We start from the raw sequence: 24,831 nt of genomic DNA, 5'->3' as shown, positions 1-24,831 counted from the left end.
ACTTGATGTGCCCAAATTGCAATTCTTTGAAGCTTTCTGTATTGGGCTTGTTAGAGTAATTGTTTTAGAAAAAGAAAAAAGGATTAAAAAAAAAAAAAAAAAAAGGCCCTCCTCAGAGATCTAATGGGTTATTGAAATGCTAATAGACAAAGTTACCAGGGCCATTAAGGAAAGGTCCACAGGGAAGAGAGATCAGCTTTTCTTCAGGATTTGCATATGCGCCTCAAGGCCTGAGCTCCGCCCTTCCCCTTTCTGTGTTCACCAGAACTCCAAAAATCCTCTGCTTTTATTTTGGAGTTTTCCGTGTTGTTTTTTTTCTATGCCTGTCTCCTCTCTGCTGGGCTGGCTGCTCTCAGATTCTCTGGTGTCGGGTCTCAGTCTATCTATGGCTGGAGTTTGGATCAGTAGAATGAGTTTCCGATAAGGGCTGCCACTGCAGTTCTCCCTTCTCCTTCCCGGAGCTGACAGCCCCTCCTCCCACGGGACTGAGCCTGGCAGGGAGGGGCGCGGGTCCCCTGGCCGCAAAAACTTACAGATTTCGCTGATCTCAGCAGTTCGACATTTTCATGAGTGTTGTATGAAGTATGCCCAAAGACAGATTGCTCTGTGGTGTCCAGTCCACGCAGTTCCTGGCTTTCTACCTACTTTCCTGGAGGAGTAACTAAAACTTACAGCTCACCAGTCTGCCATCTTGCCCCGCGCCATGAGAACTTCTTTCCCTGTAGCAGAAGGGTCCCAGGGACTTTTCAAAAACAGGAATGTCTACAATTCAGTTCACAAATCTTCTGTCATGCACTGCATCTTCTAATCCCTACCTCTCCTCCATACTGCCATTCCCCTGGGTCTAAAGATGCATGTAATATGTTTGACGGAAATCAAGGGAAGGGGGCCATGTTCTCCATTTTGAATGGGAGAGACAGGGGAGAGATACAACTGGGATAGAATGTTCCATGGGCTCTGGAAATGAGCATGTAAGCTTCCAGGAATTTGCAGGAATTTGAGAGGGTTCATTCATTGGAAAGGAGTGGGTAGGGGAAGGGAGAGCCAATTTTATTTGAGTCTCAAAATCCATGGCAAATGTCTGGGTCTTTGTTTGGCTTTAGCTATAAAAGGCCTTAATAACAAATCAACTTAAACTTTTTGGGAAATAATTTCTACTAAAGATTCATAATCAGCACAATCTTTCAATTGACGGTACAAGATCATCCGGTAGATACCCTCCTTGCATAAAAGTTTCAAAATCACTGAGGGACTTGGTTTATTCTGTGGTCTGTGACCTGGTTTTGTGGAAGATTGTATGTCCTTATTTTCTCTGACCTTCCTTTAGTTTCCATCTGAATCTTCAGTTGGTTGGGGTAATATTGCTGCACTCATGGTGCTGGTGTGGATGGGGCCTTTTATTTCCATCTACAGCACTCTTTGAACACCTCGTTAAAATTTCACTTGCTTATCACCTTCTGAACATCCGGTGCTGGCATATGCATGTCTAAGGATCAAATGCAAAGATGCATCTCCAGAATCAAATCACTTCCTTCTGTTTCCTCTGAGGGAACCAAAAGTAAGATAATCCGCTGCTTCAATTAAGTTATTTCTTTTTGACACACAGTGATTTCATTCTGTCCAAGTTTCCTGAAGACTTCATTCTCATTGTGTAGCAAGTTGCTAGGTCTCCTGCAGCTCCTGCTCCTTCTTGCTCAGCAATTTGGCGATGGCAGCCACCGGCTCAGCCCCCTGACCTGCAGATGGACTTCAGACCCTGCCTGGCACTGGAGGAAGGCCCTCAGGGTCCACCATGAGCGAACAGCCCCTCCAGTGGTGGACTCCATTGCTGATGGGTTGTGGGGACTGGGCCAGGGGCACAAAGACACCAGGGCACACCTGTTATGGGTCTTTTATGACACACCTTTTGCATGCAAAAATCTCTTGGCAGTCTGGAAAAGCCCATGGGCCCTTTCCCACAATGTTTTTGAAAGCTTAAGAAAAATGCATTGGATTATAAAGAAAACCTATTACAAGATATTAAAGAAAAGAGAGTAATGGGAATACTAGAGAAAAGCAAATTTGTGATATAGCAGTATATATGCTTCTTTATCAATGTATTAAATAACAAGATCTACTAGCAGGTATACTACTGTAATTTGAAGTAGTGATGGGTTTAGAAATATTTTGAGATATCTGTAGTGTGATATGAAATGATCTCATTTCTGCTGGTGACATAGATACTGCAGTTGTCATCTGCATTCATGATTGAAGGAAATGCTCAATGGCAATTAGAGGTTAGTGAAAATGGAGACAATTTTTTTTTTCATCTGAGTTCATGAAACTGCCTGACATTTATCCTTGGGCCCTTTAGGAGCTCTGTGCACCCCAGGTTAAAAGTTAGAGCCTCTGGTCTAGGTTGACTGAACTAGGTTGAGTTTGGGTTAAGATGTCACAGAAGAGTGATGTTTTAAATGTTTTCCCATCAAGAAAAATTGCTGCTCTAGGAAGATTTGCTGGGTTTGTCCTGTGGCTTTGCACAGCCCCAGGCTCACAGCATGATACTCCAGTGTGCCAGTTTGAATGTACTGTCCCCTAGAAAAAGCCATATTCTTTGATGCGATCTTGTGGGGCAGACGTTTTATTGCCGATTAGATTGGAATCCTTTGAGTGTTTCCATGGAGATGTGACCCACCCAACTGTAGGTGATAACTCTGATGAGATAATTTCCATGGAGGTGTGGCCCCACCCATTTAGGGTGGGCCTTGATTACTGGAGCAGTATATAAGCTCAGACAGAAGGAGTGAGTTTGCTACAGCCAAGAGGGACACTTTGAAGAATGCGCAGAAGCTGAGAGAGTAGCTGCAGATGAGAGACAGTTGAAGACGGCCATTGACATTTTTGAGGAACTGCAGCCTAGAGAGGAACATCCTGGGAGAAAGCCATTTTGAAACCAGAATTTTGGAGCAGATGCCAGCCATGTGCCTTCCCAGCTAACAGAGGTTTTCCAGATGCCATTGGCCATCCTCCAGTGAAGGTACCTGACTGTTTATGTGTTACCTTGGACACTTTATGGCCTTAAGACTGTAACTGTGTAACCAAATAAACCCCCTTTATAAAAGCCAATCCATTTCTGGTGTTTTGCATTCCGGCAGCATTAGCAAACTAGAACATCCAGGAACAGACACACTGCAGGATAGAAACTGGTCCCGGGCAAGCATAGGAGAGGGGCAGGCATCAATCAAAATGAACACTAGCTATAAACAGTTTGTACAGACCTTCTGGTGTGTTCTGACTAATAATGTTGAATCATGTACAAATAGATAAGTAGAGGAGATTATACTCTCTCTCTCTCTCTCTTCACACACACACACATACACACACACGTTTCATTAAAGGGACAAAGGCCAAAGCCATAACATTCAGAAGAGCAACTAGAGCAACAACTGTGACATCATTAACCATTCTCATCTTCTACCAGGTTGGCTTTCTAAGTGGAGTCCTAGGCTTCACATGAGACAAATTCAGGGCAAATTCCAAGAGGTCTATCAACTAGATGGATTTGTTCATTCCTCTGTTGATGGAAATTTGGGCTGCTTACACCTCTCTAGAGGTTTTTGTTGAATATAAATTTTCATTTCTCAAGGGTAAATATCTAAGTGGGATTGCTGGGTCATTTAGTAGATTGGTTTAACTTTATACAAAACTACCCATCTGTTTCTTGAGTGGCTGTACTATTTTGCATTCCTACCAGCAATATATGAGAGTTCCAGTTACTCCACAAGACTGGAGTATTGCAAGACTGCATATTGTCAGTACTTTTTATTTCAGCTGTTGTAACAGGTGTATTTCATTGTTTTAATCTTTACTTCCCTAATGACTACTAATGCTGAGCATCTTTCTATGCACTTATTTACTGTGCATATATGGTGAACTGTCTGTTGAAATCTTTTACCTATTTTTTTTCGTTTAAAGAAGACAGTTTTTATTGTAAGGATTTTTGACAGTGAAGAATTTAAAAAATGGTACCGTTTTTTAGAATTTATTTATATTTAAAAGGAACTGTTGACAAAGATTCACCAGAAATAACCTGAACGCGTGTGACTATCCAGTTACTGCTATTGAAACACTTCTAAAGGAATTCCAGAATACACAGTCCTGTACACAATAAAAATCTCTGTCACTGATAGGAAAATTGACTGCTTCTTACTTTTCTAAACACACAGCAGTAACGTTAACAATATTCATCACTTCTGTTCTTTTATGAATATATAAAAATTAAATACCAATTAAAAACTAATATACCTTCTTTTTAAATGTTTCTTACAGATACATGTTCAATATTTTCATTCAATAGTGGTGTGGTTTAAGAGATTTTCCATTCACAAGTGAAACAAAAATCCATCCAAGGGGAACTATAGACTATAGTCTATAGGCTCATAGTGCAAATAAAGAGCTCACACTGCAGCAAATGACATTTCTAATATACAAAACAAATGAAATTCTTACATGCATACATAAGCTCTACTAAGTAGATGGTGACAGAACTAGAACATTTAATAATTTTACTGGTGATGTCAATGGGACTCTGGATATTTTCAAACTCTCTCACTTGACTTGAACTCTCATCTTAGGCTTTGTATTTTGCTTTTCCAGTTTCACTAATGACACAAACATGATTCAAATCCCTGAAGTATTCATTGTAGTCAAGGGCATATCCTACAACAAACTTGTCTAGAATTTCAAATCCAACTTCCGGTCTATATCCAACAATTCGAGGGGTCCTTTTCACCAGTAAAATTGCAACCTTGACCATCTTTGGACTATACTGTTTGACCAAGGAAAGCAAGGTGTGCCAGTTTGGATGTATTATGTCCCCCAAAACGCCATGTTCTTTAATGCAATCTGTGTGGGCAGATGCATTAGTGTTGATTAGGTTGGAATCTTTGGATTAAGTTGTTTCCATGGGGATGTGACCCACCCAAATGTAGGTGATAACTCTGATTGAATTATTTCAATGGAGGTATGGCCCTGCCCATACAGTGTGGGTCTTGATTTAATCACCGGAGTCCTTTAAAAATGCTGGCAGACCCAGAAGCTAGCTGGTTTAGCTCAGGGATGCTTTGAGTTGTGGACCCCTGACGTTGGCTGCAACCAAGATAGACACTTTGAAGATGGCTGTTGAAAGCTGATGCTGACATTTTGAAGAACGCCATTTTGGAAACACAACCTGGAAGCAAAGGAAGAAGATGCCAGCCACGTGCCTTCCCAGATAACAGAGGTTGTCCAGATGCCATTGGCCACCCTTCTGTGAAGGCACCCTATTGTTGATACCTTACCTTGGACACTTTATGGCCTTAAGACTGTAACTTTGTAACCAAATAAACCCCCTTTCATGAAAGCCAATCCATTTCTGGTGTTTTGCAAAACAGCCACATTAGCAAACTGGAACACAAGGTTTGCATTGTTTTGCCAGTCTCAATTTATCTTCAACAATCAAGACATTCTTTCCAGTTAGAGTTGAGAGATCATCTCCACCAATTACTTTTATGTCCCCTGTTGACTGGTCGTTACAGTAGCTCTTTAGTCTAATAAAATCTACCGTCATAGGAATGGATCTATCACTATTTCTGTTCAGTGCTTTGATGCAATCCAGCAGGTCAGTAAAGAATTTGCAGCCCCCCTTAATCACGCAGAGGGCTGCAATGTGATGGCCTCCCATCTCCTTCATCACATCCGTTTGGTTCTGTCCATAATAAGGCCATAAGGAATAAATACCATTTCCAAATCTTCAGCATAATAATTAGGTATACAAAATAAATCGGGGTCATTACCTGGTTCATCATCACTGGGGCTGTGAGTCGCTGTAAGAGAGGTATAGATTGAGGTTCATTTTTTTAGTATATGGAAATCCATTGTTCCAATACTACTGTTGAAAAGAGTGTCCTTTCCATTAAATTGACTTTTTTTCTTTAATGTTTCATTCTAATTCCACAGTGTCTAGAGGGAGACTTGAAATCTGTCAAGAAGTTTGAATCTAGAGGATGAAGATTCATCCTTGGTTCATCCTTGGGTGTAAGCAAGTCCCTATGGAGGGAGGTGAACCAGAAGGCCCATTTGCAGGGTTCCCAGGCCAGGTGGTGATGAGGATAGGGAGCAGTACTGGGCACATCCCTAAGCACCCCAGCTGTAAATAGGCTGTGGCAAGTGCACTGGTTATCAGAAGAGGGAGGAAGAGCCCAGGCTTCTGATTATGTATTTATTTATTTATTACACCTATTAATTTAAAAAGGTGCTTGACCTCCAAAAAAAAAAAAAAATTCATGGAGAGAGAGATCAACAATGGTTTTGGATACTGTCCTACACTTTCTACAAGAAGGATTACAGATTTGGATAGCCATTAGTGGCTAAAAAGTGAGGTATAATATCAAATAAGATTCAACAATGTTCTCAAACTAGTACCAGGCTCAAGGAGGCAAGAAAAGGGATGATACATCATGAAAAAGTTTCAACCAAACATTTCCCCAAATTCAAATCCCATCGCTGTGCTATATTCTGGGGTATTTTATTTGTGCTCTGAAACCCAGGAAAGCTAACAAATTCTGCTTTCTGGTTTTTCCAGTGCACAATGTATCTATATGCTTATTACAATTCTTTAGTCTGATAAAATCTAAAGGAAAGCAGGGCAAATTTGGTGAGAAAATGGAATATAACCATAGATAAAACTTTTAGATGATAAAATTAATTCTAGTCTGAAAATCTGAAATTAAATTTTGTCATATTTATATGTACATGCACTTCTTTGCAACATTTTGCCAATCACCCCAGCAGCTAGAAACTGATGGGCTTCCTTTATCTTAAAAAAAATAATAATAATAATTTGCTATAAAGAGCAATTTGTCTTGAAACCTCAAAGTTTATTTTTAAATTAAGTTGATCCTTCTTAATTATGGTCTTTCAAAGGAACTTCTGAACTTGACATTTGACTTGAAGCTGCAGACAGCAAACAGGGAATAATAACCTTTAAAAGCTAGCAACATGACAGAGAGAGCCTGCAGGAGGAAATAATGAAAGGGCAAGCTACTAAAATCCCCAGGGTTTCTTCATGAACCAAAGCATTTTGTTGGCAGTGATCTAGGGAAACTCTTCAACAGATTTGATTCAAGTATTTAATTCACTGTAAACAACCAGCTACAATATCCCTTCTATTTTCCCAGGATATAGACTGTCTGTCCAGGACCTCTGAACCGTTTGCAGTGGTCATTCTTCTCTTCCCCTCTTGCATGTTGGGAAGAATTAGATCAAAGTAGCACATTCCTTAGGATACTTCAGAGATGTGGTTTCAGACACTTTTTTAGGTTCCTTTTTTATCAATACAATTTTAGATGATATGCATTTGTATAAATTTTTGGAATGATATAAGTCTAGAATGGTCCTTGGCAATGTGGTCCCTGCTCCCATTCCATGAAGGAAGGCCATCTAGAGCCATAGGAAAAAATGAGGCAAAGCTGAGCTCCAAGGCCCTGAGGCCAACCTCTTCCTGGGCCTCTTAGTTACTGGTCTCAGTTTGCCAAGGCAGTAACAAAATACCACAAACTGGGTGGCTTAAACAAAAGGAACTTATTGGCTCACAGTTTGGAGGCTAGACATCCAACATTAAGGTATCTGCAGGCTCGAATTCTTGACTTCTTGACTTCTCCGAAGTCTGTAGTGTTCTGGCTGTGACTCACTGGCAATCAATCACCTCCATCACCTGGTGATCTATCTCTTTCTCCTCTTGTGGCTTGTAACTATATGTCCAAATTTCCTTTGCCTACAAGGACTCCAGTCATACCAGATGATGGCCTCCCCTGATTAAATTTGGCTTCATTAATAGGATCTTCCAAGATCCTGTTTACAAATGAGCTCACAACTACAGAACGAGGGGTTAGCACTTGAGCATGTCTTTGTGGAGGACATGATTCAACCTACAACAATTAGCCACGCCAACAGATTCCTCCATTTTCCCCTTAAGATGCTTGGAAATGAGGTTCAGTCCTTGCAAACAAGAGTCCTTACAAATATCTTTGCTGAGGCCAGAGGGGCAGACATTTCTGTGGCCAGAAAACAATCATAGCTACCATTTATTGAAGCTTAATTTGCACCCATGCTCCACGCTGACCATTAAGGTACTTCACCTCTATTCTTACAACAACGTTCAAATAGATATATTACTCCCTCAGTTTTTCAAATGAGAAAATTGTGGTTCAGGGAGGATCAGTACCTTGCTCAAAATCACAAAGCTAGTAAGTGGTAGAGTGAGGATTTGAAATTAGGGCTAAATTCAAAGCCTATGATCTTTAACCACAAGACTCTGGAGCTCTGGAAGGGTCATGTTGCCTACATCAGGAGACAGATGTGTTGGGCTCCAGGTAACAGAGATTCTACTGTGTGTTGATGAAGTTTCACAGTTCACAGGCAAGGTTGTTCTGCTCTTCCCTGAGTGCTGGGTTACTGAACTACTGAGATCAGACCAGAAGCAGAGATAGTGTAGCCGTGCTGACTCATCTAAGAAAGGGGCTCATCTTTCACCAGCATGTTACCAACTCTGAAATCTCTTTAAGATGAAACAAGGGACCTCATAAAACTGATAATGGGACAGATATTTGCAAGGTGTGGCAGTGGTGTGCCAAGGAGGGAAATTCCTGAAGCAGACTTTTGTAGGAACACCTAAGCCACTTTAAAAATACAAGGCAGGAGTGGACTCCTTGAGAATCATGTACTTCCCACACCACACCTGCTTTTATTTTCTTTTGAAATATGAAATTCCATAAGGATTTGGCATGTCTGGTTGGCATTGTTCTTTCCCTTTCCACAATTTCATCTCAGCTCTGTTGGCAGAATTTTTGGGGTTTCAAAAGAAATTCCAAATACAGAAGAGGCAGAAGTTTATCTGGGGCACTGGAACCAAGTGGAAAGTCTTCTCTAAAATTGTTGGTTAGGGCATGGACCTTGGAGTCAGACATACCTGGGTTCAAATCCTGGCTCTACCATTTATAAGATGCCACCCCCTGGAAAATTTTAGTTTTTGTATTTATAAAATGACTGGAATACCATTTTGCAACCACCATGTTAATAAATATCTCAAGGAAACTCCTCAATGAATACTAAAACTATTGGGTAACAGATGGTTCAGGAACAGGAAATTCAGTCTAAAAGTATCACCCCATAGATTACTTATTAATTATAATGGAGAAACCCATTTTAACCAGTTGATCACACTCAGCATCACTAATAATGAAATTCTGTGCCTTAAGTTCACTAAGTTTTTCCTGCCAAAGATATTTAACCTGACTCTCATGGATAAGGCATGAGACAAATTCTGAAAATATCTGGCTTGGACCCTTCAAACAATGTCATGAAGAAAAACATAAAGTGCTAGGAACTCTTCTAGAGACTTGACCACTAAATGAAATGTGTGATTCCTGATTGTATCCTTGGACCAAAATTTTAAAAAACAGCTTTAAAGTTTATTATGGAGAAAATTGAGGAAATGTTATTGTATCCATATTAAATTTACTGAGTGGATAATTGTATTGTGGGTATATTAGAATATGTACTTGATCTTAGGAGATACATGCATGAATTTAGAGACGAAGGGTCAAAGGTTCAGAAATGTGTGGGTGTTTGCATGTAGAAAGATTATATATATATATATATAATATATAGAGATTATATATATAATATATAGAGATCATATATATATATATATATATATATATAGAGAGAGAGAGAGAGAGAGAGAGAGAGAGAGAGAGGGAAAGAAATTGAGAGAAACCAAATGGTGGAATCAGTAAACAGGTGTTCATTATACTCTTTTTGCAACTTGTATGTAGATTCAAAATTTTTCTAAATAAAAAGTTTGGGGAAATGAGCATACTAATAATGAGATTTTGTGAGGATTAAATGAGATATTGCATGTAAAGTTCTTATCACAGTACTTTCCAAACAGCAGGAGTTCCATTAACATTAGCCATGATGATCCTCTGGTCCCAGGGATATCACTTCACCTTTCTATGTCTCAGTTTCCTCACCTTTATGATGGAACCAGACAATCCTGCAATTCTAACATTCTAAGATTCTATCTGAAACTGCCTTCAAAAGAGTGATTGGGGAACTAGGGCTGTTCTCTGACAAGGAGCCAGAGATTTGCTATGATAAAGTAAATATGGAATTCAGAAGTTAAAAATATTAAGAGGAGTTCCTCAGAAAGTTAAGTATAGAAATACCATATGACCCGGCAATTCCACTTCTAAGTATATACCCTAAAGAATTAAAGTAGGGACTCATATTATTTGCACATCGATGTTCATAGCTGCATCATTCACAATTGTCATAAGATGAAGCAACCCAAGGATTCAGAGACAGTAGAACAGATAAACAAAATGTGTATATACATACAATGGAATATTATTCAACTGCAAAGAGGAATACATGCTACAACAGGGATGAACCTTGAAGACATCATGATGAGTGAAATAAACCAGAGACAAAATGACAAATATTGCCTATTATATGATCTTACTTATATGAAATAATTTTAATATGTGAATTCATAGAGTCAGAAACTAGAATACAGGTTACCAGGGGCCATCTTAATCATTTTTATATATCCAGTTCTTAGCAAGTCCTTAACACTTGGTAGTGTGACAGCCTTTTCAGCTGGCTAATCCACAGCCCTTCTCATCCCCTTCTCCATTGTCCATTTCTACAAGAGAGACTGGAAAATCTAAATGCTGACTTTCCCAGCCTCCTTTGCAACTAAAAATAGCCACACATTTTAGATCTGCCCAAAGAAACATAAGAGAAAGTCTGCTGGGAATATCTGAGAAAGTTTTTGCTTCCTTGATGAAACTGCCCCTTCTCCATTAGTTCTGCCTTGCATGGGGCCATTATGGCTGGAGCTGGGCAACCACCTTGAGACTATGAGGGAGAGGTCAAGCGCCTCACAGAATTGCCAGTCCTGACATCACCAAACTGCTGAAGCAATGTCTCTGCTGCCCACCACCTCTAGACCTTACTACGTGAGAAAATTAAGGCCTTCCATGTTTAAGATGCTGTAAATTGGTGCTTCTGGTGCTTGTAGGCAAAAGCATTCTGCTAGATAAAGTAGATGCTCAAGAATGCTTGTAGAACTGAACTCCTAATGTCCTCCCTCGTCCTCCAGATGTAATCTGAATGTAAGCTGGTTTTGTGGGGTTGGTAGAGTTATAAGGAGGTAGAAAACTGATAAGGGAACTGAAGGACAGAGAACCAGAGGGTTTGGCTGTTGGACAATTTAAGAATACGTAGAATAAGAGCCAGAGACCTGGGCCAAGAGAAACTGGAATGTCTGGGACAGAGGCTGAGAGAGTATCTTCTGGATTAACATGTTGTCTCCACGGGAGGAAATGCCCCCAGAGGACTCATTCCTGGGCAGATGGAGGCCCGGGTGCAGGAGAGGTGCAGACTACCTGCCAGCTTTCTCCTCCTTCTCATGCTTCCTTCATGGGGCCTTCAGGACTCCACACTTGCTGGTTTTCTCCCACCTTTCCTCCAACTTTCTGACTGCTCATTCTCAGTCGCTTGCTGGTTCCTCTTCCAAACATCAGAATATCTCAGGACTCAGTCCTTGATTTCTTCTCTTTTCTCTGTAAACTCACTCCTTAGGAAACCTTCTCATCCCATCTCATGGCTTTAAATATTGGTATGCGGACAACTCCCAATTTTCTTTCTCAAACCCAGACCTCTCACATGGACTCAACTCCTAAATCCAACTGTCCACTTGGCATCTCCACTTGAAGGTACTTGAAGGTATCTACAGGTCAAAACTGAGTTCCTGACATTTTCCCCCAAACGTGCACTTGCGTAATCTTCCTCTACATAGTCACATTCAACTCCATTTTTCTAATTGCTCTGGCAAAAATAAACTTGGTTTAGCTGTGATCCCTCTCTGCTTCTCATTCCCCATGTAGGGACTCTCAGTTCTACCTCCACAATACATCCAGAATTCAACCTCTTCACATCATGTCCATGCCACCATCCTGATCCAGGTCATCATCCTTCACCTGGATTATTCTGCCCCCACTTCTCTTCAATTGATTTTCAACAAAGCAGCCAGAGTGATTCTGTTAAAATGGGTAAGACTATGTTATTCTTTGTCCAACTCACCACCACTTCCCAAGGCCTTCCTGTGCCTTTGAAAGTAAAAGCCCAAGTTCTCACAGTGTTCTACAAGATCTAACATGATCACATCACCCTCCTTGCCAGACAGATTCCTGCCTCAGGGCCTTTGCCCTTGCTGTTTCCCCTAATCGGAATGCTCCTCCCAGATAGCCAAGTGACTCATTCCCTCAGATCCTTATCAAAAGCCCTTAACCCCAATAATTCACAGATTTTCTTCTCCTCAGCAATGACCACCATCCAACACACTGCCTATTTGACTTACTGGTTTATTGTTTGCCCTCCCAACTATAGATTATAAGATCCACAAAGGCAAGGAATTGTGTCTGTTTTGTTTGTTGCCACACACACAGCACCTAGACAAATATCTGGCAATATGAGCCCTTAAAAAATATTTATGGACTGTAGGGTTGAGCATATGACTCTCTCTCCTCCAGGATCTTGCACAGACATTTCAAACTTCATATGTTCATAAATGAAATCAACAACCCCCCTACAGAAGCCTCTCTCTGTGTTCTTTGAGCAACCTCTTCACCTTCTCCCTCCTAAGCCTTCATTCAATCAACCACTGATTCCTACTAATTTTAACTCCTAAGTGTCTTTCAAATCTATCTCCTCTCTACCCCATCTCATCTCATTCTCTCACTGACTCTGCAAGAACCTCCTACCCAGCCTTCCTGCCTTCCCCAATCCATCATTAGCACAACAGCTACAGTGACTTTTTTGTTATTGGATAATTATATTAAATTAAATCAAAACACAGATATAATCTGAGTACCCACAATTTTTCTGTTCAATTTTCCTTTTCTTCTCTTCATTTGAGACATTTCAAATCTATGAAAAGTTGAAGGATAGTAACATGAAAACCTTTATATTCTGTACCAGATTCACCAATTGCTAACATGTCACTATATTTGCTTTATTGCTCTCTAATATGTAAATGTTTATTTTTTGAAGTTGTAGACATCATCACACTTTACCCCAAAATATTTCACCATGAATGTCTTAAGAACAAGGTCATCCTGCTCGATCACTACAGTACCCTTATCACACCTAAGAAAAATAACATTAATTTAATAACATTATACAATAAGCAATCCATATTCAAATTTTCCCTGTTATTCCACATTGTCTTTTATAATTTGGTTGGTATATCTTTAGTTTCTTTTACTCTTGATCCACCCTACCACCACCACCACCCTTCCATGTTGCCTTTTTATTTTTCATGATATTTCTGCTTTTTTAAGTCACCCAGTTTCTGGTAATTTGTTACAGCAGCCCTAAAAAACTAAGACACTCGTACTTTAAGATTCAGGTCTGGCATCACCTCCTTCAGGAAGCCACACCTGATTACCCTGCATGGCTGCTTCCCCTACCCCCATGTCCCTCCCTATCCCTGCACTCACCCCACTGTTTTCAGATTGTGGGTACACCTATCTCCTCCCCTAGACCACGAGACAGTGGAGGGCAGGGATTGTGGCTTACCCACCTCTGTGTGCCTGTGCCTGCCACAAGCTTAGTAAATGTGTGTTGAATGAATGAGGGAGGAACAGGAAAGAGGAAGAAAGGGAAAGAGGAAGAAAGTCTTGTTGTTCTGCTCTTCAATCTCAGGGAGGAAAAGGTCAGCACACCCCTCACTAAGTTAGAAAGCCAGAAGGAGGGGGCCCCCTCAGGCATAAAAGCAGAGGGCTGTGGTTTTCATGTCTATTGTCCTACTTGTTACAGTCACAACAAGGAGCCCCAGAACCATACCCATTTCATCTTTGTCTGCATTCTTAGGTTGTGTGATTGCATGTTGTGGTTTCCCTGTAGCAATAAACAGTCAAGCCTTTAAGTATTAAGGAAACTGGAGGCTTGTCTTCAGCACAGCAAAAAAAAAAATGGTGGAGGTGGGGAGTACCTCCCAGCCAGGGGTGGGAGGAGGAATTCCCTGGGCAAGGCAATGGCTGTGGGCAGCTTCAACAAGAGGAGGAAAGAACACAGAGGTAGGGTGGGAAAGAAAGGAAAAGCTTAGGGATCTGGTCTGAGAAGAGGCTGTTATGTTTAAAATAGGTCCCTGAAGACCTTACTTGGAGAGTTGTTGTGCCAGTTTGTATATATTATGTCCCTCAGAAAACGCCATATTGTTTGATGCAATCTTGTGGGGGCAATGGTATTAGTGTTGATTAGGTTGGAATTCTTTGATTGAGTGTTTCCATGGAGATGTGACTCAATCATCTATGGCAAGATCTTTCATTGGATAATTTCCATGGAGGTGTGGCCCCACCCATTCAGCATGGGCCTTGATTAGTTTACTAGAGCACTATCTAAAGCTCAGACAGAAGAAGTGAGCTTGCTATAGCCAAGAGGGACACTTTGAAGAATGCACAGGAGCTGAGAGAGGAGCTGCAGATGAGAGACAGTTTGAAGATGGCCACTGAAAGAAGACTTTTGCTACAGAGAAGCTAAGAGAGGACAAATGCCCCAAGAGCAACAGAGAGTGACATTTTGAGGAGCTGCAGCCTAGAGAGGAACATCATGGGAGAAAATCATTTTGAAACCAAAACTCCAGAGCAGATGCCAGCCACGTGCCTTCCCAGCTCACAGAGCAGTTGTTTTACCAGATGCCAAAGAATTCAGGCCTGAGGCCAAACCTGGAAAGAGTGCTTTGAGACCTGGTAGTGGCTAAGGAAGAAAAGGCAAGAGGGAGAAGGACTTGTTCCAGTTTGCTAATGCTGCCGGAATGCAAAACACCAGAGAGGGATTGGCTTTTATAAAAGGAGGTTTATTTGGTTACGCAGTTACAGTCTTAAGGCCATAAAGTGTCCAAGGTAACACATCAGCAATCAGGTACCTTCACTGGAGGATGGCCAATGTGTCCAGAAAACCTCTGTTAGCTGGGAAGGCAAATGGCTGGAATCTGCCCCAAAGTTCTGGTTTCAAAATGGCTTTCTCCCAGGATGTTCCTCTCTAGGCTGCAGTTCCTCAAAAATGTCACTCTTAGTTGCTCTTGGGGTGTTTGTCCTCTCTTAGCTTCTCTGGAGCAATAATCTGCTTTCAGTGGCCATCTTCTTCAAACTGTCTCTCATCTGCAGCTACTCTCTCAGCTTCTGTGCATTCTTCAAAGTGTCCCTCTTGGCTGTAGCTCCTCTTCAAAATGTCACTTACAGCTGCACTGAGTTCCCTCTGTTTGTTAGCTCACTTATATGGCTCCAGTAATTTAACTCAGACCCACGGTGAATGGGCAGGCCAATACCTCCATGGAAATTATCCAATCAGAGTCATCACCCACAGTTGGGTGGGGCACATCTCCACGGAAACACTCAAAGAATTACAATCTAATTAACACTGATAGGTCTGCCCACATAAGATTACATCAAAGTTAATGGCGTTTGAGGGGACATAATACATTCAAACCAGCACAAGACTCTTCAGAAAAACATTCCAAAATCCACAGTCCCCTAAGTCTTATTTTACATGCCATCTCTGATCAGTTGCTAGGGACTTTTCTGGATTGCTAAATTGAGAAGGAATCTAAAGCCATCACCAAACTCAGTAAAAAAAAAAAAAGGCCATGATTGCTTAATCATGTCTGCATGGGTTCAGGTAGGAAGGAGTAGACAAGAACCTGGTAATCAAAAGGGAAGATAAAAGAAGGTGCTGCTAAAAGGTATTGCTGAATGACTTAAATTTGGGAGGCTGTGTACCTTATGGAGAAATCATGGGCCTTCTTCATTAGATAGGTATGAGTTTGGATCATGGTTCTGCCCCACTTATTAGCCATGTGATCTTGGGCAACTAACAAAACCCCACTGTAAAATGGGATTGTTCTGTAGATTAAATGAAATAACATATAATAATATTAGCTAACACTTACATAGCAATTTCTATGTGTCAGGCATTGTACTAAAATCTTTACATATATTCATTCATTTGATGTTCACAACAACCCAATGAGCAAACTGAGGCTCGGAGATGTTAACAGACCTGCTAAGGATCACACAACTGAGTGACAGAGCCAGGATTCACCCCCAGGAGTCTGGCTCTGGGTTCACATTCTTAACCACCTTAATAGCTACTACTGCAAACCACTTCCATCGCTATTATTATTATCACCATGTGTCAAGCAACTGACATGAAGCTCTGTGATTTAACTTAACACCATAATACTTGCACCCCAAAGTTCTAAAGTTCTCACATGGATAAAAACATGTAACAGAGCACTCTCATCTTAAACTGTGCAAGCAAGAGGGCTGTGAACGGGACAACAGCATGGGTCCATTGGAAGAGAAAGAAGGACTCAGGGATTTGGCTTCTAACAAAGCATCTTTTGCCTTTTTACTTTTTGCTGTAGCATGAAAGCTCTACTCAAGATCCACCAAGATCAGGGAAGACAGACAACGGAGCCTTTAGGTTGTGTAGGACCCATCCTGCTTTCTCTTGTGCTGGAAGGAGGCATTCTTACACAAGAATGGTCCAGACTGGGGTGGGTCAAACTACAGCTCATAGACCAAACCTGGACCATCACCTATTTTGACAAATAAAGTTTTATTGGAACATAGCCATGCTTATTCTTTGATGTTTTGTCTATGGCTATTTTCATGGTAAAATAGCAATACTGAGTAGTTGCAAGAAAGATCACATGACCCACAAAGCCAAAAATATTTACTATCTTGCCCTGTGCAAAAACAAAAAAAAAACAAAACAAACAAACAAACAAAAACACCTTTTCTCCTCCCTGCTCTCTACTCTCTGGCATACGTTTTGGATTGAATCGTGTCACCCATAAAAGATGTGTTGAAGTTTTAATCCCCAGTAGCTCAGAATGTGACCTTATTTGGAAATAGGGTCATATGAAAGATGGAATTAGGCAAGTTTAAATGAGGTCAGACTGGAGTCGGGCGGGCCCTTAATCCAGTATGACTGGTGTCTTTATAAGAAGGCGAAATTTGAAAACAGAAACAGGTGAGAACTGTGATGACTAAGTCAGAGAACACCACGGACTGTTGGGAAAATACCGGAAGCTGGAAAAGATATGGAACAAATACTTCCCTACAGACTTTAAAGGAAGCATGGCCCTACCTACAGCTTGATTTTGGTCTTCTAGCCTCCAGAATTATAAGACAATAAATTTCTGTTGTTCTAAGTCACCCAGTTTGCGGTACTTTGTTACAGCAGCCTTAGCACACTAAGACAGTGTATATGATTAATGTGACATCCTTAATTCAGGAAGGAATGTCAAGGTGTCCCCTTGAGTGTTCAGCAGGGGATGTATGGAGTAGAAAGTCCATAAGAGGAACCAAAAAGGAAATGGGTGTGACCAGAATAGGGTATCTCAAAGTGTGTTTTGAGAAATGTTAACCCATGTTATGTGATAAAAGGGTTCAGAGGTCAATTGTTGAGAACCACTGTGTTAAACAACTTTAAACATATTTCTCTACTGGAGGCATTCTCAGAATTCTTAAAATGCGATTATGCCTTGAGATCTCTAAGGGGGTGATGTAGTTCACAGAGCATATTTTCCCATGGGACTATTCAGAACATCATTCAGAAAATGCTGAAATAAAAGAAGTATTTAGAATCACACTCCTTGGGGATTGGAAATGAAAACCATGAGGGCTGTGGCTTAGTAAACATGCCTCTCTCTCAGTAAGGAAAGAAGAAGAACGAAAAGAAATAAAGAGTCAGAGTAGAAAAAAAGGAAGAGAGGTGTTTGAAGGGAGGAAAGAAGAGAGCAGGGCCCTGGAGAAGAAACACGTGAGTGAGGAACAATTATATGACCAGACTGTCAGTGTGTCAAAAGCAAGAGTGTTGCCAAATGCAGGGTGTGGTCATTTTCATCATCATTTTTGCATCACCAGAGAAACTAACATTCACTGAGCCATCACTATTTTGCAGGCCCATATTATGTTGTTTAAATCCCATTTTACAGACGAGGAAACAGAGGCATAGACAAGATAATTAACTCACCAAGAGTCAAAAGCTTATAAATGGCATAGCACAGATTCAACCCTGTGAGTCTGACCCCACAACCCATGTTCTTAGCCACTACATTGTACTGCTTTACTTCTAACTGCACTGGATGAAGGGCTGGAATTCTAGCATGTAATACAAAAAGGATATTGTACAGAAATACACCACCAAAACATCTGGAGGAAAAGGAAAAAGCAAGAACAAACATCACTTTGGATATTTGGCTATACAGTAGCAAACAGCTAGAAGACTAATCTTTTTGCACCGAATATCCAGATGTTTAGATCCATCATGTTTTCTCTCTCTTTCTCTCTCTCCTTTCAGGTTAATTATCCCTTCCTAATTTATGTCATATAGTCAGGCTTATACAATGCATTACACTTGCTCATAAAGTGAGCATAAAAAAAGTTTTTTTAATGTTAAAAACATCTCAATTCAAACACCACGATGGCTGTAAATGCAATAAGCCTCATTTAGATTTTCACAGCTGCCAGTTCTTTTATTAGAGATGAAGGCCCTCAGAACAGCTCCCTAGAAGAGCAATACACGAATCACAGCTCAAGAAATCATTTGTGGCTCAGAAAAGTACCTGCATTAAACGCTAGCATTTATCCACGTCACATCTAACTGCTACTTCCACGCTTAAAATCTGAAGCAAAGAGTAAATCACATGATTTGGGGGTTGGAAGTGAGGGGATAAATGCAGGCTTGGAAAGGCAGTCCAGGATGTGAAAAATTTACACACTGAGCACCCTGGATTTTCTGGGATGGCAGCAAGTTTCCGCTGGAACGCTACAAATATCAACCAAGGGGCTCCTGAGGGCAAAGTTTGTGCGGGACAGGCTGATGCTCTGGTTTACTTTTACGAGTCCACAGGAAAATAAAGGACTGCTGCAGGCGGGCTAGGGTAAAATGGAAAGGGTGCCACGCTGCTCATAAATGTCTCTATTTACCTGGTTGAACGCTGAGAGCTGGGCTTTGGGCTCCGCGGTCCAGAAGAGCTGCAGGGCAGAGCGTGCAAATCGCGGCTGGCCCGGGGCTGCTGCCCTTCACGCTGCTTCGACTGTTTCTAAAAATCCCTCTGGAAATCCAAAAGGGCCGGAGAGCTCCAAGGCCAGTATTACGTTTCCAAGAGCGTGTTCCTCCCCACCCGCACCCCCCTTTGCTTGCGTTGCCTCTGGAGCGGCTCGGGTTTCTTCCACCGCTGCGCGAAGCTGCTGGGAAGCCAGGCGCTGCGCTGGCGGAGAGAAGCGGCCCCGAAACCACTTGCAGATGTGCGGGGCAGGCCGGCTCGGATCTGCCAGGCTTCTCTCGCATCTCCGTCCAGCAGTCTGCGTACAAATCTTTTCAAAAACAACACTGTGTTGGAGGAAAAGATTCAAGGCCGGAGAAAAGTAAATGCGTGGAGAGTGAATTTCTACCACATGTTCGGTTTACGGTAAACTTTGAAAGAGAAGTAAAAAATAAAGTTCATGGTGATTTTTGAGACTATCTTCTTAGCCACTAGCTGTTCTGAAATGTAGTCAGTAAAATGCTCTCGTCCTCCAATCAAAACCCAGAAAACAACTATAGTCCCATTCGACCAACGCAATGTTTGTGACAAAAGTTTCAAGATGTTGTGCTTTGTGACTGAACAAGAAGAATTGGAAGGGGGTTGACATCAACCCCACCCAGCTCTGTGCTGTTCCGTGTTTCTGCCAGAGATTCTCAGAAACCCGGGAAATGGTGCCAACATTTTGCCTGGGATCATGGAATTTATTTTTTGCAACGGCCTTTCTCCCTAGTTCCTACATGGAAATAAAGATGTACCTGCTCACTATCTCCCAATACAAATACAATGCAAGTTAGTCACCATATTAAGAAAAGTACAAAGAGGTAAAATTGACTTTAATGATATATGTTATTTAACCCAATATATTCCAAATATTATCATTTCAACAGATAATCAATATAAAAATTAACATTTTACATTCTTTGAATGTCTTTGAAATCTGGTTTGTATTTTACACCTGCAGAGCATCTCAATTCAAACACTAAATTTTTTTCAGAAACACTTGATCTGTATTTAGATTTCATAAAATGTACACTTTAAAATGCAGAGCCACACATATACCCAAGTTATTTCAAACATACTTAAAAGTTTTCCAATAACTGATTCATGCCAGTTTTTCAAGTTAAAATAATTAAAATTAGGTAAAATTTAAAATTCAGTTCTTCAGGTGCAATAGCCACTTTTTTATTTACATAGAAGTAATAACTTTCATATTTACACAGAAGTAATAATTTTCCAAGAGCAATTTAACAAGTAGTTAGAGAACAAATTTCAAAGAATGTTATCGGTTACAGTTCCACAGTTTCAGTTATTTCCTTAATGTAAGATATAAATATATGCAAAAAGGTGATAACTTTCAAAGTACAATTTAACAAGTAGTTACATAGGAAATTTCCAGGAGTGTTATGGGTTATAGTACCACAGTTTCAGTTATTTCCTTATTGTGAAATATATCATATACACAAAAAGGTGATAACTTTCAAATTACAATTTAACAAATAGCTATATAGCAAATTTCAAAGAATGTTATGGGTTACAGGTCCACCACTTCAGTTCTTTCCTCCTTAGCTATTCTAATACCTAGGAACTAAGAAAAAGAAAATTATATAGAGATTCAGTATTCATAATCCTTTGTTAAATTCTATCTTGTCTGTTGCTACCCCTTCCTCTAGTTTAATCATTTTCCCTATCTTCAGGGATGTCTCGGCAGTGACCACCCTAACTTGTTCATGTTGAAAGGGGGTGTCGACATTATGGGAAAAGGGGACACATCTGGTTGATGTTCTTGAAGAGGCTATTGCCTCTGGGTTTGGGGACTTAGCTGGCATAGAAGTTCTCTGAAGGTTTTATGGGTCTGAAGAATAAACTCAGTGAGTGAAAGTTTATATAGAGTCTCAGATAGGGACCCGGGTATTCTTTAGGGTTTTGGGGACTACTCTCGACTTCGGCTTATCATACTGTGGCCACTTGGGATATCTAGCTGAAGCTTGCAGAGGAGTAACCTCCAGGACAGCCTCTTGACTCTATTTGAAATCTCTTAGTCACTGAAACTTTATTTTGTTGCCTTTCTTTTCCCCGTTTTGGTCAAAAAGGCATTCTCAATCCCTTGATGCCAGGATCAGGCAATAGCCACATTTTAAATAAATAATTAACAGACTTGTTTTAGTTTTACAGAATAATTGAGCAGATGTTACAGAGTTCCAACCCACTTCGACCCTCCCTACAGTTTCCCCTATTATTAACATCTTGCATTAGTGTAGTGCATTTACTACAATTAATAAATATATTGATATATTATGTGTGCTGGTTTGGATATATTATTTCCCTCCAAAAGCCATATTCGTTAATGCAATCTTGTGGGGGCAGATTTATTAATCTTTTTTATTAGGATGTGACCTCTTGATTGAATGTTTCCATGGAGATTTGACGCTGCCCATTCTGGATAAGTCTTAAATCACTGGAGTCCTATAAGAGGGCTCACAGACTGAAGGAGCAGAGAGCAGCTGAGAGACTTTTGGAGAGACTCTTGGGGGCTGACAGAGATGCTGAGAGATGCTTGGAGTTGCAGACAGAAAGACGTTTGGAGATGCTAAGCCAAGGATGCATAGGAGCTGAGAGAGGAGCTGAAACACAACCCAGGACCAGCAGAAGCCAGTCACGTGCCTTCCCAGCTGACAGAGGTGTTCTGGAAGCCATCGGCCATTCTTCAGTGAAAGTATCCTCTTGATGATGCCTTAGTTTGAACACTTTTATGGCTACAGAATTGTAAATTTGTAGCCAAATAAACTCCCTTTATAAATGCCAATCCATTTCTGGTATTTTGCATAATGGCAGCATTAGCAAACTGGAACATTATTACTGACTATATAGTTCATAGTTTACATTAAGGTTCAGTCTGTCTTACAGAGTTCTATGAGTTATTGAAAAATGCTTAATGATATATTTCCACCATTACGGTTTCATCCAGAATAGTTTATCACCCTAAAAATACAATGCACTTCACCTATTCATACCTCCCTTCCCTCTCCTGAACCTCTGGCAACCACTGTTACCTTTACTGTTTCCATAGTTTTCCCGTTCCTAAAATATGATATCATCAATCACACTTTAAGTACTCAATAGCCACATGTAGCTAGTGGCTACTGTATCAGGCAGTGCTGCTTTAAAGGATTTAGTCAGATTTTCTAAACTTAAACTTGAAGTATGGGAGTATCCTGAATATCTTCCATTTGTATGGCACTTTGAACATTTCCAAAGCATTTCCACATCTTCTATTTTATTTTATTTTATTTTATTCCCAGAACATTCTTGTTAGGTAAATTGAACAGATATTATTTGCCACAGTTTGCAAATGAGCAAACTGACGGTTTGGGCAAGGTAAAGTCTCAGTTCCCAAAGCAAGTTAGTGATGAAGCCAGAACTGGAATTCCCTGCTTGAGGCATGTTTCAAATACTAGGATTTGGAGCTGCAAATTTAGGGTTAAACTGCATCCACAATTACTGCATTCTTCACTTGCTCATTCTTCAGCATGGAGTCACTGTTTACATAAAATTATTTTACTCCTATCATAAAGCCTTCACATAATCCAGCAACTGTATCACTTTTCTTTGGAGCAAGCTTGACATTATACTATCCCTCTTCTCTCTTTGATCCCAGAGTAAACTCCACTCAATGTTTTAGGTAACAGATGCAGTTGTAATGGTATTTATCTTTAGTTACAGCACAGATACATTTGATACACTGATCACTTGTGGGAAGTTAGAAAGTTCAGCCGCAGCTTAGGGTACTGTGCACTATGTACTACTGGTCCAGGCCTCACCACAAACCTGTAAACAAGAATAAGGTCAACACTTCCTGGCCCAGGGGTTACCACTGCCCTTCTAGAATTATGTGGTGTCAGGAGCAGCAGGTCAGTCCCTGGGACATGTCCTAAGGCATCATGGTAGACAGCACCCTGAGCTGGTTCCTGCCCATTCCAGCTTTCTTCAAAGATTATGTCTTCCTTTTTGTATGTCTCGTTCATCTAGCAGAATGCCTGGCCAGTGTAACAGCTGTTGAATAAGCGGATTTATAGAGTATGGCAGCCAAAGCACCCAAGAGGGAGACTCAAAAATGAAATAATAATTATGTTGTTTTCATGGACTCTGATTCTATTTATATTAGCTTTGACATGGACCCAAATCTCTCTGGCCCTTTCTCTATGCACACCTTCTCCCTGATCCCTACTGTCTCTGGCTCAAGCTTCTTTCTCCTTTGTTTTCCTGCTGTGTCATGTTCTGAGGATGTAAATGGCTTATAATCTATGACCTAAGCCTCCACATTGTATGCACAAATTCCTCCCTAGGAAAGAAACAAACAGACCAGAAAGAGACATAGGATATAAATGGCACTGGAAGTGCAGTGGTGACAAGATGGGCTTTGGAGATGGCAAGATCTAGGTGTTAGCTCAGGCATAATACTATCAAGTTGCTGAAGGTCTCATTTTTGGTGTCCTCATCGATGAAATGGAGATGCCTCATAGAACTCGTGTGGGTTAAAAGACATTGTGCATGTAAAGCACTCAGTAAAGGCTCAATAAGTGGAAGTTATTATTATTACTGTTGAGTGATGAAGCCCCAAGCTGTGAACCAGGGAAAGGAACTATAAGACTAAATTATCTGTAATGTTTTTCAAAGTCCAATTATGTTACATGGTGTTGCAAACAACTGCTGGTGGTCTATTAATAACCCTTCTCTCCTTCCTCCTTTCTAATAGAAATATGATTTTGTTTGGAACAGTAAGGTGCCCAGTTTAAAATACTCACTTCCTCAGATACCTTGCGAGTGAGCAGAAATCTGCTGTCTGAGGCTTCCTAGAAAGCTACTGTTTTCCTGGCTTTTTGGTGCCTTTTGCCCTTTCTTCCTGTCTGAAATCCAGCCTTGATGCCTGGAGGTGGCATAGCCATATTGCAGCCCTGAGGATAAAAGGCCCACCTGGGGCTGCTGCACATGGCCATAGAGACTGTGCTACTGAATCAGTCAAGTCCTGGCAGGACACAGATGGCTCATTCAAATGGGGCGATGGTAAGAAGTTTTGAAAAAGGCACTATTTAAAAAGATGTAGTCAGTGCTAGGGCAAGTGCTTGAAAGATGGCACAGTAACCTGGGGTTAGCAATAGCAGGGAGCCATTAACATGCCTAGCTCTGAAGGGTAAGTGGAGGGAGTGGTTACCAAGACTGGGAGAGGGTAGTTAGATGGAAAGGGCTACAAACAGGAGCTTTGGTCTGTGACAGAGGCCACAAAAGGGGTCAGAGGGCTAATTACTCCAACCGTTTATTTTCCTGTTGGTGATGTCTCCCTTTGGTTAAACCCAACTGGAAGCCAGGAGGCAAGAGAACTGAAGTGATGCAGTGCATAGAGATCAGCCTCCCAGGGCACCAAGCAGTGGGAACAAGGAAGGACAGTAGATCTGTATAAGCAAATGGAAAATGTCCCAGCACAAATGTAAATAGGGTTCTTTGGAATTGTATGATTCAGCATCCCTATACATGTTAAGGATGGCAAAGAGCAAAAACACAGAAGGAGCCTGTGCCAGTTTGGATGTATTATGTATTATGTACCCCAAAACACAATGTTCTTTGATACAGTCTTGTGGGGGCAGATGTAT

General features: G+C 40.9%; 1 protein-coding gene and 2 pseudogenes across 5 annotated transcripts in view; all 3 read right to left on the bottom strand.

Annotated features, from left to right (window-relative positions):
• GLT8D2 (glycosyltransferase 8 domain containing 2) overlaps nt 1–24,831 on the bottom strand; it is a 61,522-nt gene that overhangs the window by 31,577 nt on the left and 5,114 nt on the right. The window contains exon 1 of one of the 5 annotated variants that reach the window (XM_037846039.1): nt 19,086–19,226. The exons of 3 other annotated variants lie outside the window; for them this stretch is intronic. The gene's annotated coding sequence lies outside the window, so the exon portion shown is untranslated. Of the gene's footprint in view, nt 1–5,813; nt 5,928–19,085; nt 19,227–24,831 lie in introns of those variants that run through there. One more of the 5 variants, XM_037846042.1, reaches the window with a different exon arrangement.
• On the bottom strand, nt 1,324–1,945 carry LOC119542577 (annotated as a pseudogene).
• LOC119541787 lies at nt 4,610–5,748 on the bottom strand (annotated as a pseudogene).

Source organism: Choloepus didactylus, chromosome 8 (assembly GCF_015220235.1).
Source record: "Choloepus didactylus isolate mChoDid1 chromosome 8, mChoDid1.pri, whole genome shotgun sequence".
Lineage (NCBI taxonomy): Eukaryota > Metazoa > Chordata > Mammalia > Pilosa > Megalonychidae > Choloepus > Choloepus didactylus.
The sequence above is the reverse complement of the archived record's forward strand: the minus strand, read 5'-3'. Positions and strand labels throughout refer to the sequence as shown.